General features: G+C 26.3%; 1 protein-coding gene across 1 annotated transcript in view; it reads left to right on the forward strand.

Moving 5' to 3' along the window:
- LOC105367548 (defective proboscis extension response 14) overlaps positions 1-15,325 on the forward strand; it is a 205,719-nt gene that overhangs the window by 105,380 nt on the left and 85,014 nt on the right. The gene's annotated exons all lie outside the window — the stretch shown is intronic.

Here is a 15,325-nt window from a genome sequence, read left to right on the forward strand (position 1 = left end):
CTTTCCCTTTCTGTCTTGCCTTTCTTATTCAACACTCGCGCAACTATATCAACGCAGGTGTTTGCAAATAAGTATTCATATGCATATTTATCCAATGCAAATAAATCGATGAATTAGTGTATCGAAAAAAATAGTGTAGATTGAATCACGATTGATGAGGATTCCTTGGGGGATTATTATGTACTTGTTATTTGAAAATTGGATCGTTCGCAATTTTTTCGTGTAAGGGTTGATTTATTGATTGATTAATGTATAAGAGTGCTGAATCTTATAAAATAATTATTGATAATTGATATTAAGACTAATTTGCTGTTTGCGACTTATTTTGAAAATAAATTATTCGCCTAATCTATAAAATCATTTCCGATGACTTAATATTAATAAAATTTAAAAACACTTATTGAGATTTTCAATTACAGATCATAATTTGTATTTATCAATATATTTTAAACCAAATATTACGTCGAGAAACAATCGACAATACTTAAAAAAATGTATAAATGCAATTGTGTAATTTTATAAATCGTATTTTATGCTGACAGTAAATATTAAAAATTTATATTATTTTCATTTCAAAATATTATATTTTGTAAATTATTGAAAGATGCCGAAGTGGCTTAATGGATAATGAAATAGAAATATTATTTATGAGTGGGTATAGAAATTGTTGTATTATTTATCAAGTCAAATCCGTATGTTGGTCAATTTCATTGTTATAAATATTCAATACTCGTATGTATAATCCACCTAAGCGTATGCGCACACACAATCTAGCACGCAAGCGCATATACGAGAGAAGACACTACATTCATGCATATACTCACATTGGCAAGTGTGATTTTATAAAAGCCCAAATACAATATGCCGATATATATAGGTGTGTGTGTGTGTGTGTGTGTGTGTGTGTATGAATTACCCAAACGTATTTCTCTGTGACTTATTAGAATAGGTGAATATATGTTTGTTCTTTTAGTGAGAGCGAAATGGATTTGACAGACTGTATAGAACGTACATTCCACACTGGGATTCGTAATTGATTTATACTATAATTCACGAATTCATTTATATGGCAACTATTTTTCGAATTTTTGTATAATATGCTGCTTATATGTTGCTAAGAAGTGAATTTCAATTTAAAGAGGCTAAAATTTGAATTAGTTAACATTAGTTAAGAGTCGATAGCTGAATTTTTATTAATTTATTAGAATTATACGATATTTACTAGTAATTTAAATATATTAAATTACATTAACTTATGTGTACACATTACAAAAGTATTACCGAATATTAAGGTATAAAAACTTATAGAGAAGCTAATACGATCTCTTCGTGAAGTTTTATAAATTTATGTCATACACGGATATGCGAATAGTCAGTCATCATCATATAATTCTAATAATTTATTATATTTATTTTATGCGCTAATTGTTTTGAAAATTATATTTAAAGCGTACTATATATATATATATATATATATATATTTTCTTTGGAGTATAAATCTAAATTAGATAAATAATAAATTAACAATAAGTGGTACATATAATAATGATTAATTGGGTATACGAAAGACGAATTGAACAGAGAGAGATAGAGAGACAGATAGATAGATAATGAGAGAGAGAGAGAGAGAGAGAGAGAGAGAAGATTCAAGTAACATAATTAAGTTGTAATGTCCATTATTGTGTCTAATGCGGGCGAATGATATATAAATAAATGTCGATGCTAACATTAACAATAAAGACATATTGACATACTACTTTGAAGAAGAAAATGTTGATGTATTTTGCATTACTTGTTTGCTTTAGTATGACGATTATTTTAGAGCTACTTCTATTATTCTACGACTGAATGATTGATTAAAAGTAAATGAGAACAAGTATAACTTTACTCATCTGTACCACATTAAGTTCTTACCACTTTCACATTCAATTTCATCTTTTTCAACGAGTTTATACATCCAATCCAGAAACGTTAAGATCATCTTTATTTATACACGAAGTTCGGGAATGGGATGACAATATTAGACGTACTTTTATTTTTCTTTTAATCAAGTTTCTCTCAAAACAGTTACTACAAATTAATGAGTTTGAGAAATTTTAATCTCTAACCCTGGAATAAACATTAATTAAAGTTATTCTTCCTTGCATTGTTAAATTTGAATCATTCTATCATTTTTCCTCATGGTCTATAGATTTTTATATTTGTTAGGTGTAATGACATGGCACACTCTAGATCACTAGAGTACATTTATATATATATATATATATATATATATATATATTATTATTATTGATAAAAAAAAAATACATAACTATTCATAGTGTAAATGTAGATTTATTCGTTATTTCTTAGTATGAGAAGTATGATTATATTAACTATATTATAAAAATATAAATAATTAAAAACTTGATATAGATATAAATCAATTTGAATTTTTAATATAACATGATTTTGAAATTAAAATACTAAGGGTTTTCATTTGAAAATTTGAAAAAATCTGAGAGAGAGAGAGAGAGAGAGAGAGAGAGAGAGAGAGAAGAAATTGTGTTGGAGGCGACGTAAGTACCGACATGTCCTTCGAGTGATGGGGGTAAATTTACGATTCCTGCGCGACAAAAAATAGTTGTCTTTAAATATACTATTTGAAGACAACTCCTTGGGATTTATTACTTTCATAATCGTCACGTATAATATCATTATACATCCCATTATAGTCATGATCTTGAACTGGCCAAATTTCTATTATTGAACACAAATTATCGCTTAGATATAATTGAGGAAAATTATTAAATGTTAGTGATATCGAATATATTGAAGGGCATTAAAATTTCAATTTGATTTTCTTCAAAATTTTCTGCACTCTTCGATAGCCTCCTCGATACTTTGCAATTGTGTACAATAATACTAACCCTTCCATTAAATCATCGTTGATCATATTATAAGCGAGAATGCTATTAAAACTTGGAAATATCTGAATTTTAAATCGGATTTCTCGAGATGCGTATCAAATTGTTAAGTGAAAGAATCCCGGAACTAGCGTGCTGAAAGAAAATACATTGGCATTCGCGCAGGAATTATTCACGTCTTTTCTTGCATTCGTCCTAAGAGCATCGAATCGTCTGAAGGCCAAGAGACTCCATTTACGTGATTTTGCGATAGTTCAAGCGAATGGGTTGCAAGTACTAAGAGACTAGCGAGGCTTTGGGGAATAATAACAAAGTTTTCCGTACCTAGTTGTGAAAGAGAATCAAACTTAAGTTAAAATGGAATAAAGACGAAAAATAAAGAGGAGGTGCATGTGTATGAAGTCAGGTGCAAGATGTAAATAGGACGGGGGAAAATCTCTTTTCAAAATTATTTCTCTTAATCTTATTAGCTGCAGCAAAATAGTTTGACACGATTATATTTTATAAGTCTGTGTCTGCACACAGTATATGATATCGGGCAGATGGTATTTAATGCTTTTACCGAACGTTATTCGAATGATTTGAATAACAGAGAATATTTGTTGATCGATGTTGTGAAGGAAAATATGATTATTACGAGCAATTATGATGATTAAATCAAAATAAAAGTTTTTTATAAAGGATTTTATATAGCGCTAATTTTCGCTGTTCTCTCTCTCTCTCTCTCTCTCTCTCTCTCTCTCTCTCTCTCTCACTCACTAGAAAAGTAATCTAAGCAATTCTGCGAATATTGTAAATTGTCCGATAAAAACAAAAGTATTGAATAAGTAAAATACGAATGATATTGATATTGAGAGAAGATAAAGCTCCGAGTTAAAATGTTTTCTTCTTTCTTTTTTTTTCATCCATAGATAAAAATTACAAAATCCTTATTTTTTTACTATATATATGTATATATGTATGTATAATTTATGTATTTAAAATAGTTGGACTGGCTGTATTTATTTTTGTAATATATAAATCGTTGGGATTATATCCTATTGCGATGCTTTGGATATTCTCCTATTATGGTATCTAGAAAATAGCAATTCTCGATTGATAAACTAGTATCTTCTTGGCAAGTGCTATAAATCCTTGTTGAAAATGTTGAATATCCCATTCATAGCGTATGTTTCATCTCATGTCCTTTCATTATGCTTATTTCCGTGACATTTTGAATATTTACTTCGCCCAAGATTTATTCGTACGCGAAAAAATCCCTGTTCTAACCGCTTTAACAGACACCGCCGGAACAGTCGTTTAAATAAGAAAACATAGAATTTATGCAATTCACTATGGCATTTGATAATGAAAATTTCGATGAAAATGAAAAATATGTCAATTTTCAAAAAAAAATTTCTACCTTATAATAGTTATTGAAATAAATGAAACCATATAATGGTTGAGAAATTATTGGGTCCAATTCATTAACTTTTATCGTGTAAATAATTTAGAGTTTTTTTTTTATCCGAAGCAATAATCAAGTTGAATGTTTATTCAATTCATTTTTCATTTACGTTGGTTAAGCTAAAAAATCATATAAACGAGGATCCAAAACTATAAATACTTCGTATCGATCTATTTTATTATTATACTTACGAATAATTTACGAAATCGTTACAGAGCTAAAATCTGCATATCATTATGCACATTTTATAATATAATTCCATATTTCGTTATGAATAGTCTGGTTAGTAAAATTTTGGGTAATTGAGTCCTTCGTTTATTAATACTATTGATCGACTAGATACGATCCAAATTACCGAATATACTATAATAAATCAAAATTTTAAAAAGTTTTCGTAATTGAAGTGACGTAAGTGAGTATTTCATTTAATTATGTCAATGTACTTGAATTATTCACGAACATTTTCTTCAATTTTTTATTATTAATATCTGTTTTTTTGTTTTTGTTTTTTTGTTTTTCATTAAATCGTAATAATCGTTTTTTTTCCATTTTCATTTTACTTTGAAATATTCCGTAATTATCTTATTCTTGCCTCAGTATTTATTACGTATAATCCATCTAACTTTGCTTAAATTCTAATTGCGTTTAGAAACTTTATATGGGCTAGTTATGTAACTGCATACGTACCTACGATGACACTTCTATTGCCTTTTCTCTATTCAATTACTCTTACACTCGCGTTCACGCTTCGGTACCTCACCGTTCACATCCCTCTTATTCACTTTCTCTCTTTCTCTTTCTCTTTCTCGCCCGATAATTGTCCTACTGTCATCAATACTTTCTATACTTATTATAACGTTTCTTTAACTATTTATTTATGTTAAAACTCATTGTAAGCGAAATACCCGATAGAATTTTGAGAAGCCACATTTTGGTTGAAAAAAATTATTTATATATCTATGAATACGTTTAAAACGTACAGTTTTATAAGAATACTTCAACCGAAAAAAATAAATTTTGAAGCAACTATATATATATATATGAAATATACATAGAATACTATAAATATAATTATAAAAATTATATATCCAATACTTACATTTATTGTGCTTTAATTACACTACATAAATTTATTATAATTTACTACGTATACTTTACTAAGTAGTACTATTTAAAATCTCTTTATACTGAATTTTATTATATGCAAAGTTAAAACTTAAAAATAAATTGTTTCAATTATATAAAAACGATAGCAAATTTCCATTATAAAATATTGAATCTAAGATATCGTTATACTTAATACCACTTTTTTATTTGAAGTAAAATTTTAAAAATTTTCAATTTATTAAATCCAAGGTAAATCTCCTTGAGGTCGTTAAAGTTTAATTCAATAATTAAATTAAATAAATATTAATTATATGAAGAACTTTATTAACAAAATTCTTCTAAAATGTCAAATTTTACTAAGATATATTCTTGTTGTTAGATCGGCAAAAAATTCAACAATGTTCAAATACATGTGTAGATATACCTGAAGTTTTACCGATAAAATTAAAGATATTACAAAACAAAATGTAAAAGAAAATAAAAAAATAATTGATAGTGATAGTAGGTAAAGAAAGTAGGATTCCAGAGGATTTAAAAAGTTTCATGTACGCACATTGATCTTTGGTTAACCTACTGTCAAAGCTAAGACGACCAAACTAGAACGGAAGAAGAAAACAGTCAAGTGTTCGATGGTGAAGTGTGGACAAGTAAAAAAGGAGTGAGTGGAAGAGATGTTCGAGGTAGGATAAGATACCCAGAGGTAAAGAATTTCGCAAAATTCCGATTGTCTCTTTCTCAACACACGTGACTTGAAAACTTAAAAATTATGAGAGAATTCGAGACCATTATTGTTGATTTATATCTCGAGACGAATGTAACATAAAAGGAAACTAAAAAATTGTATAAGATATTTCCGAATTTTTCGATTCTCCGAGTTTTCTGATTTTACCTTGTCATGCTCGCAAAATTTTGGGATGTTTAAGATAAAAAGATGAGAATTAACATATTCATAGACTATTTGATACTAATAAAAACATATTTGTTTTTACAAATAGCTATACTATGTATGTAATTTTTATTTATATATTTTTTTAAGGATACAAGTTTAGTCTTTGTGTAATACTCGTTATATAAAACTATTAACGTATTATATTACAAGTTAAAACATTCCGTTCGTTATCTCTATGTTTTACGATTTAAATGCTTTTAATTGGAGCATCATTAGATATAATGAAAAATAAAAATCATTAAATTATCTTTCTCCATCCGCAAAGTAAACAATGTTTTATTACAAAAAAAAAAAAAACCTAACATTGTTAATATTTTAATACTATTGGATAAATGCTATTGGACAAATATTGAGAAATGTTTCGTTTAAATATTATTCTTTATTAAAATTATTATGAATTGGTAAAAAGAAGTATAATTATTTTATTAAATCAATTGTAGTAAATAAAACTTAAATAAACTTTAATTAACACCATTAATTTCTATTAAAATTTATACAAGTTAGTTTCCAGTATTGCCTTTAAATTATAATTTTTAGTAAATCGCAAATTTTCTAAAGTAATTCTACTATAATTTACAAATAATTATTAAGTTTAAATTAAAACATAATAATAATCAAATCTCAAAAAATTGATGTATCTTAGAATGCTTAAGCTTTGTTTATTATAATTTTTATTAATATATTTTATTTTGAACCGTCTGCTTAATTATTTGAATATTGATTAGATATAATAAATTAAATAAATTTATACTCTAAATAAATCAATTACATGAAGGATTTTTCAAGTAATATCTATATAATTTTCGACAGAGTTTTTTCAACTTGTTAAAGAGTAATTTAGTTTAACTGTTTCTTATTTATGTTTGATTGTATGATATTCTTGAGATTGAAGAATGTAACTCTAATATTGTTTTTTTTTTTTTTTTTTTTAACTAAGTACTAAATAGTAAAAAAAATTCATATCTCGACAGTACTTTAATTACAACCATATTTACAATAAATTGAAAAATACTTATATAATTACGAGCAGTTTCGCTTTTTGATCGAAATCTTACCCGAATTATAACTAATATATAAGGAATGTAAATGTTGACATTAGTATTGTTATAAGAGTGTATCGAGAAATGGAAATAAGAAAAAAAAAACAATAGGGAAATAGTAGGTCAATCGATTTGTTTATCTATTACTGTTTTATTTTATTATAGGATGTGGAACATTAATAATAACTCAATAATCAATACGGTACAAGAAAATATACTCAATTATTATTACATAAAAATTTAAAAGCAGCACTAATGAATAACGAATGATATATAAAAGTCTAACAAATAATTACATTGGAAAATTTATTTCCATATCAATGGATTATAATATTATTTTAAAAATGTATTTTTACGTGGAAAAAGATCGGAGAATTATAAGTTAGTTTTATAATTTCCATCCGTTTAATAATAAATTGCATATTTTGAAATATATTTCGTACCTAATATTCTAAATGTTTTTTTTTTTTTATATATATATTTTATGGTGCACGTAGTACGGGCGCTCACGCGTACAAACGTACAAATAAGACTTAGGTGATGGGGGCGGGGGGGGGGGGCAGAATATGTATTATTTTGTAAATTATTGTCTAATCTCGTTATGTGTAATTACTTATTTTTAATCCACATCCTAATGCATTGGGATTTGAATTCCTCATTGCACTCGGTTGCTCATATGATTGTTCGTACAGACGAACCGAAACAGATAGATAATCGCCTAAATTTGAGCAGTCGAGTTCCGTGAAAGTGTATGAGAGCGGACTTGCAATTTACCCATACAGTTGCTGATAAAATAGGTCTCAGAAGCGATGAAATGTTTATATGAAGTAATTGTTCTAATCGTCGTCATTGTGTGCGACTGTGATACTATTGTATTATGCAGTTGATGCGTTTATTTTATAATAATGTATAGCAGAAAATTGTTTCGAAAATACGTAAACATTAAGAAACGGTAGAAATACGATTCCAGTTTAAAAACTCCAAAGTGAAATAACTTTCTAATAAGAGAGAATAATAAATTCTGAATTTTGACAGTGACGATATTAACATTAATTAACGAATATTAACGAAAAATATTATCACATAGTGGAACGATAAACGATTACTTTCAATAATACATTACAGTTTATAATTAAAGGTACTTTATGAGTTTATAATCAAAACATTACGTAAAGTATTATTTTTAACCAAGTATAAAACTCTATAAATTTGTGTAAGTTAAGCTCCTTCTTCAACTGATTTTTAGGTAATTTTTATATAACAGATCGATAACTATTCTCTCACAACAATGAAAAGTAAATAGTAGCAATAATTCGATATAACAAGGATGTATTTGAGGTTTGTTTCCCTAAAGAGTGAGAGTGAGAGTGAGTGTGACAGTGAGAGGGGCGGTGGGGGAAGGAGAGATAGCTTGATTGATCGAAGGACGGATGTACAGTTAGAGCTGGACTAGAAAAAAGCTGGAAAAGCGCATATGTCCGCGAATCGGAAAAGGGGAAATGTTCTCATTAACCTGACGGCCGCAGTCTGGCTTAGCTGATTGGTCTCTCGGTCATTATCTCCATTTCACGGTCTCTGAAGCTCACTGTCTCGTATCTTCCATCGCCAAATGTGATGCAACAATAATGAAGCGGTGAGGGGGAGGGGGGAGGGCCACAATCAATCCTCGCTCCCCCTCGAACAATGTTGTTTCTATTATGCATGTAGGTAAATAACAGCTGTTTGTGAAGATTCGTTTCAAAAGGAATTAAAAAATTCAGGATACCAGGTTGTCCATTTACATCTCATATAATGCGGCATTGTGATATTCACTGCTCGTGTCGCTTTAAAATTTCTTTCGTTTGAAAATTTCTTTTTTCACAATGTGCCTTTACGTATCTATTTTTTTTTTCTTTTAATTTGTCGCTTAAAACTTTCTTTGGTGAAGCAATATTGGATAGGCTTTAAACACTTTTTGTCAAGATAGTTCTTTTACAATTGATTCGTAACAAACACAAAAAAAAAAAATAAAAATTTACATCATATATATATATACATGTATATATACATACATATATTAATGAAGCTTTATTTTTCATTGATGTTTTAATTAAAAATTTCCTCTTTTTAAACATTTTTAAGAAGAATTTTAATGTGAATTAATCGATATGATATTATGGAATGTAATCGTGATATTACAAAAATATTTAAATTGTATATATGTGAATGCATTGTAAATATATTTTGATCTTTGTTTATCAAAAATGAAAGCAGTGCTTTTCTAAAGAAGCCCATAGCACTTGCTTACTACTTGTTGAATTGTTTCAAACTTTGTATTTTATTATAACCCACACACATACGCGCCCGCTCCCATACATACATACATGTATGCGTTAACAGATAATACTACTATGTATCATTATATTTAATATGGCAATTTTATGAAAATAATTTTCATGTCATTAATTATAACATCACATTATATCATTATCTAATCAAAGTAAATTATAAATATTAAAAATTACTTTTAGTCGTAATTTTTAAATAAACAAATTTCGTACGACTGTCAATCATGCTTAATATTATTTATTTAAAGTCCGGAGGTACAATCTTATATTTACGAAAATTTATATTTGTAATTTAGTATTGACGATATGCAGATGTTTGTAAATTTATGTATAAACGTATACGCAATGAATGTAAATAATGCGTTTAAACGAATGAATAACTGAAATTTACTAAGCATCACGTGAAAATAGTACGTATATAATCCATATATTGAATTTGCCTAACCATGTACAATATTGAAAATACTTGAAATATTATAATTTATTTGTTAATAAAAACTGTTTATAGCTTACCGAGCATATTTGAGTAGCGTAAATTCAATATTCATCAAGTAGATAATAGCCGATTATTTATGAAATAATTATTTTAATAATATAGTATTATAAATATATTAGTACATTGCGCAAAATAATTTAATTTCTCTTTAATCAAACATGTTATTGAAAATTTAATGATATATTTCGTTGAAAGACTTATCAGTAATCTTATTCGTTAATGTTTTTAAGGATTTTTGCATAAGTCTAATTTTTTTGGTTTTTATTTTGAATGAATTTGAAAATAAGATCTGCAAAATAAATCGAAAATACTTATTTTACATTAGTCATACGTTGAAACTTTGATTTCCCGTAATTTTGATAAATTTTACATAATAATTAAACACATTAGATATACAATTTCATTTCTTTTAGTAATTTTATTAGATTATCAACGCTTTACAATACTTTCAAAACAGTACGTATATTATAAAAAGCCTCTTAGTTAACATGTATTACGTATATTAAATACAATTAAGCGTATTTATTACAATATTTTAAAAATATGTCAATAATACAATGCATAAATATCTAAATGATTTTATCCTTCATAATGTCAGAGAATTTCCATAGATTTCTTCCAGAGAAAATAAATTATAAAAGTATTTATAAAAAATATAGCAATTTATTTAAAAGAATTTTTAAGAAAGTTACATGAATTATAAATATTGTATGAAGTAAAAGTCCCGTACACATAAAAATGCTCACATTCTTCCATGGATATTCTATAAATGTATGTTATAGTTTTGTTGAGTTGATATCCGAGAGTGTTAAGAGAGAAAAATTGAGTTGAAATTGTAAAGGTGCCTTGCAATAGCATCTGATCTGATAATATGAATAACTTACAAGACAAGTTAAGTTACCTTGATGAATAAGCAGCAATGCGAAATTTGAGATGAAGAATGTAGGAAAAGGGTGAAATGGCAAACGGGAAAATGATTGTGTCTGCATGTAATGAGGCTATTGGCGACTCTTTATATTGTGATAAAGTATATAGAAATAATACTAATAGATATACGAATAGAAAAAACAAATTACATAGGCATAGAGATTTTGACTCAAAATATCATGCAACTGAAGACTAAAGATTTTAATTTTAAGGGATATTTTATTCGGCTGTCATTCAGATACCCATAAAGTCAGTAATTTATATATTTCAATCGAAGAAAGTCATTAATACTCTTATTTATGAAAATATTATGTATTTTGCATTTGTTTTTTGCAAGTGTTTTCTCATAATAGTTTATATCGTAATAACAATAATAGCATAAATATTTCAATGTTTTACGGTACGTTATGAATTATGAAAAACTATTATCACCATTTATTTCTGTAATAAATTCTAATTTCATTTTGATGTATGATTGTATTGCTATGAAAAATAAAAAAAGGTAAATTCCTTGAAAAACTTGAACAAATAAATGGAGAATAGGATATGGAAATTTTTCTTAGATGCGCATGCTTTTCAACCAGAAAATATATATTTCATGTCTTTTCATTATTCTTTGAATCGATATACATTATTGCTTTTCTGTTTGTTCTCTATTATATCACTTTTGTGCCTTTTTATCTTTATCTTAACTTTTAACTTATCATACCATACATTATCACCCCTCCCCTCTCTCTCTCTCTCTCTCTCTTTTTTTTTTTTCCTCTTTTTATATATATATATATATATATGTATATATATATATATCGTTTCAAAAATTCGAAAAAAAAATTTAATTATCTACATTGAATTTACATAAACTTATTTAGACGATTATTATTATTCAGACGATTTTAATGCTAATTTATTAGAATGTTAACAATATTCTCGATAAAACAAATTAATTTACTCAAGGGGTAAATAAAAATAATACAATATTGTGTACTTTGAAATACATAATTTCATGAAATACAAATTATTAAAGATTGTGACTTTTATAATTCAATATTTTTGTCCTAAAATATTGACATATTCGTTAAGGAATCAATTTTCGTATTTTGTTTGTATTCATTAAAAAATGATTGTTATTATATGTGAACTTATTATATATTTCATGTCACAACTTTACTAAAATGAATTTCAATTATAGCCATTATAAAATTTTCTTATGAATGCCATATAAGGAAATACATAATATAGAATAAAATAAGATTAATAATATTATTTACCAATTATTGATTTTTTTATTTGAACATAATTTTTTAAAATGTGAAATTAAAATATATTAATTTTATTGAGAAAATTCAAAAGCCTATTTATAAATACGGAATGTATATCTTTCATGGAATTCAATAAAAGGAAACATAAAGAATAAATATATACATATATATATATATATATATATATATATATATATATATATATACGGAATGCAATACAGAATACGAAATTTTTATATAATTATATAATATTAGTATGCTAAGTTAAATAAAGTATCTTATATAGAGTTAGTCATATTAATAATCAATAAAATTTGTTATCTTATAAGATGAATTTGTCAATAATTATTACACAATGACATGAATTATTCTATCATTAACAAAGATTTTTATTTTAAGAAAATATATTAATAAGCACATCCATGTACGAAGATTATTTCATATTCAAAAGAAAATTCACTTTGTTTACAGAATTATTAGCGTTAGATTTTGTCATGAGAAAGTAATTCAACAAATGACTACATTATTATTACATTTTATAATTTTTATCCAAAATTGCTTGTATACATAAATTATATTTAACGAATAATAGTTCTTACTTATGTGTCGAAATAATTTTTCTTTGCTTTATTTCATCATTTATATATATTAAAAATCTAAATTTTTAATAAATTTTATATATTTTCCACTCGTTTTCAACATTATTTTATTTTTAATTCAAATATTTCATTTTTTAATTAAAATTTTATGCTATACAGTAGCAGCTTTTATTAATTTGATATATTTTATGCATCAAAAGTATAATTAAAATTTCAATTTATCCTTTAGCAGCTTGAAATAAGATTTTTTTTTTTTTTTTTTTTTTTTTTTTTTTTTTTTTAAAGTTCTTATTAATACTATACATAGACAAATTTTCTTTTAATATAAAAGAACCGAGAACGTTTAAAGAAATTATGAAATTATGTATACAAAAAATTTTTAATGTTACGAACATCATGTAATTGAATGATATTATTATAATTGAAATAATGTCTCGGAAGAATAAAGCGAAGAGACGAAATTATTGTTATGAATTCAATAGCCAACTTTACAGCTTCTGGACGAGAGAGTTTGTGTATGTGTGAATCTGATACTGCATGTGGCGCCGCAGATTCTCGTTCATCAACAACGTGATTCTCATGCATACTGTCGCTATTTCCGAAAACGACGACATACATCTTTGCGCAACTATTTACATGCACACCGAGGAACAAACTGTGAATATTTAAAGATAATTTTATGTACGTTTTACATGTATATTACAATCACAATTGGCTGGAGCGATATAGGAAGGTATTTCTATGAAGGAAAAATATTCAGAATTTTTCAACTTAAGTATAGGTTATGCGCTGATATTTCAATTAGTTTTGACAATAAATAGTGTCACAAAGTATAAAGTCTATACACTTTACATATTCGCATTTGCCTTATTATTGATTTATTAGATATATCGAATTAATATAGGTAAAATATTAATGTTTATTGATTTAAATACTTTTGATTAGGATTGATGTACATTGAAATGAAATATATATATATTTTTTTTTAATACAGTTGACAAATATACGAAAAAATTATTCTTATCTAAGATATTAGAGAATATATATACATATTCTTGGTAGTATAAAGAACTTATTGTATTTATATTTCAAATGACTAATTAAACTTTTAACTGATCATATTTTACTCAGACCTTCTCGTATGGAAATTAGAACGTATAATTAAATCAGTTTAAGCATATAATAATTAAAATGAATATAACTAAATTCCTACAATTCTGTATATGACTAAGGCAAAGCGTAGTTCATTATGAATAAGAATTAGTTACCTTCTGCGTTAAAGCTACTTTTGAGGTACTCATACGTACTCACGCATACTAAGCGTCTAATTTATAATACAATTATTCTAACTTATGTAGCACTTATAAACAACAAGCATTTATTTAAATGACACGCTTCATAAGTTCAAAATACAACTTTTCGCTACGTATATACGTATCATAATCTCATGATTATTATTATTCACTTTTACAACTATGGGCAGAGAGATTTTTCACGTGGACGAATCGAATGATGGAAAAGAGGAAAAAGTAGGGGAGAAGAAGAAAACACGATAGGTCGTTTTATATAAACTTAAAATTGACTGTTTGCTCAACGATCTCTGCCATTCGGAGCATGGCTAGTGATAGTATGGAGTATTTTCAAAACTGCTCTCGGAAGTCTGATAATATGAAACGGTGGATTCACTGTGCGCTTGCATTACCTACGTTGTGCACTCTGACCACAGCGCTTGTAAAACTTTGACGATAAATCGCATGCAATGAATGTACCAATTCGTTTGGTATAAATAGGCGAGTGCAAGAGGGCAAGAGGCCGAGAGAGGAAGGAGATCCGGGAATAATATTAAAGAGGCAACACGAACTTGCTAATATGGAATTACTAATATGTATCTTTTAATTTCATCTTAATTTATCTCCTTTATACGTTTTACATAGATATTCAGCATTATATAGAATATAAAATACCAATCATTTTAAATTTTTTTCCAAGTAAAACGCTAACTTTAACGATAGAAAGACGAATTATTTGAAAAAAATACATTATATTAATTATTTCGTTTATATGTATTATAAAAAATTTATTGATTATGATTCAATTAACACATATATATACATAGACGTGAAAGGTACAATTATTTTAAATCGAAAAAACACTTAATATTTTATTATATATAATTCAATTCAATTTCGTCTTAATTACTATAAAGTACTTTCATTTTGTAATAATCAATGCAATAACAAATCTATTCATTTTTACAAAATCAATAAA

The sequence above is a fragment of the Ceratosolen solmsi genome, unplaced genomic scaffold, assembly GCF_000503995.2.
Source record: "Ceratosolen solmsi marchali unplaced genomic scaffold, CerSol_1.0 scaffold7, whole genome shotgun sequence".
In the NCBI taxonomy this organism is placed as follows: domain Eukaryota; kingdom Metazoa; phylum Arthropoda; class Insecta; order Hymenoptera; family Agaonidae; genus Ceratosolen; species Ceratosolen solmsi.